Source organism: Mustela erminea, chromosome 1, assembly GCF_009829155.1.
Source record: "Mustela erminea isolate mMusErm1 chromosome 1, mMusErm1.Pri, whole genome shotgun sequence".
NCBI lineage: Eukaryota > Metazoa > Chordata > Mammalia > Carnivora > Mustelidae > Mustela > Mustela erminea.
In genome coordinates this window covers 154,766,108-154,767,318 of record NC_045614.1, presented here as the reverse complement: position 1 = coordinate 154,767,318, position 1,211 = coordinate 154,766,108, and positions in this window count along the sequence as shown.

Here is a 1,211-nt window from a genome sequence, read left to right as displayed (position 1 = left end):
AAATACAGCTTCCAGGAAATGCGAAGTAACCACTCCGGTGGTGAAGCCTGGGGTGGGGAACGCAAACGGAGTGAAACCGAGGACTTCACAATGGCCATTGGTTTGGGCAGATTTCTGGTGTCAGGCGCCTAGAGAGTCCCTCAACCTGCCCTGCAGTGGCCCTGAGAAACCAGTCCCAAGCTGGAGGGATTTAGTCTGAGAGCACTGTGAAAGCAATTCCCTCTGTCAAATTCTGCCTTCTTCGTGGGTACTTGCTCTCCGCAGAGGCTTCAGATAGATTCCTTCTCGCATTTCAATAGCAGCTAAACGTCTGTGCAAGGTCTGCTTTAAACGGTGCTGAGAGATGAATTTCCCTTTCCATTCAAGCTAAGCAATGTCTCTTTAATTTTATGAATAGACTTCAAGTAAGACTCCCCTGTCCCCCTTTTTGAAGTCTGGTGACCATGACCTTTGTTTTTGACCTTTTGGTTTTCCCCTTCAGTTTATATTACATCGTCAATAAGAAGCAAACGGCGACTATCACTTCACGTTTCAGAAAAATGTCCCACAAGGAGGAAAGAGGAGCAGGGGGAGGAAGGGAAGAGAGGGGTCGGAGGAAGACGAAGAAGGAGGAAGGAGGAGGAACTGAAGGAAGGCGATTACCCCGTTTTAGGGGTGGATAAATAGCTTGGTGTGTTTAAGCGGTAAGTAACACACTACTGTTAAATCTTTAATTACCACGACCTTTAATTCATTGAAGTTCGCTTTCATAGCACTACACTGTACCATTTTGAAAGCACTAAGATCATTTCCGGCTTCTGCCTATACAGTTGGCTCCTTACTGTTTCTCAGGGGACAAGGAAAATGAAATAGAAAACTGAAAAGAGTGACTTTTCTAAGTTTGTTAACGGCTCTGGTGGACAGTTTGGGTGGAGGAGTGGCAGCCAATGGCTGTAGTGACCCTTAATTCCCCACCTAAATCCTAGAACAGGAACTGGCAAGGATCCTAGGGCAGGTCCCTACCTTCAGGTCTCCCGGACACAGTGTTTATCTCTTCCTTTCTTAAAGGATCGAGCAATAAAACAGCAAGCTTCTTTGAAAGGGGCTCTTTCTAGTTTGGTCTGGAAAAAAAAATTCTTCCCTAAACGCAACGGAGCGGTCTCCTGCTTTTCTCACGTTCAGTCATCCACAGAAGTTTAGGGGTGCGGGGGTGGGGGTGTAATTTATGTCTA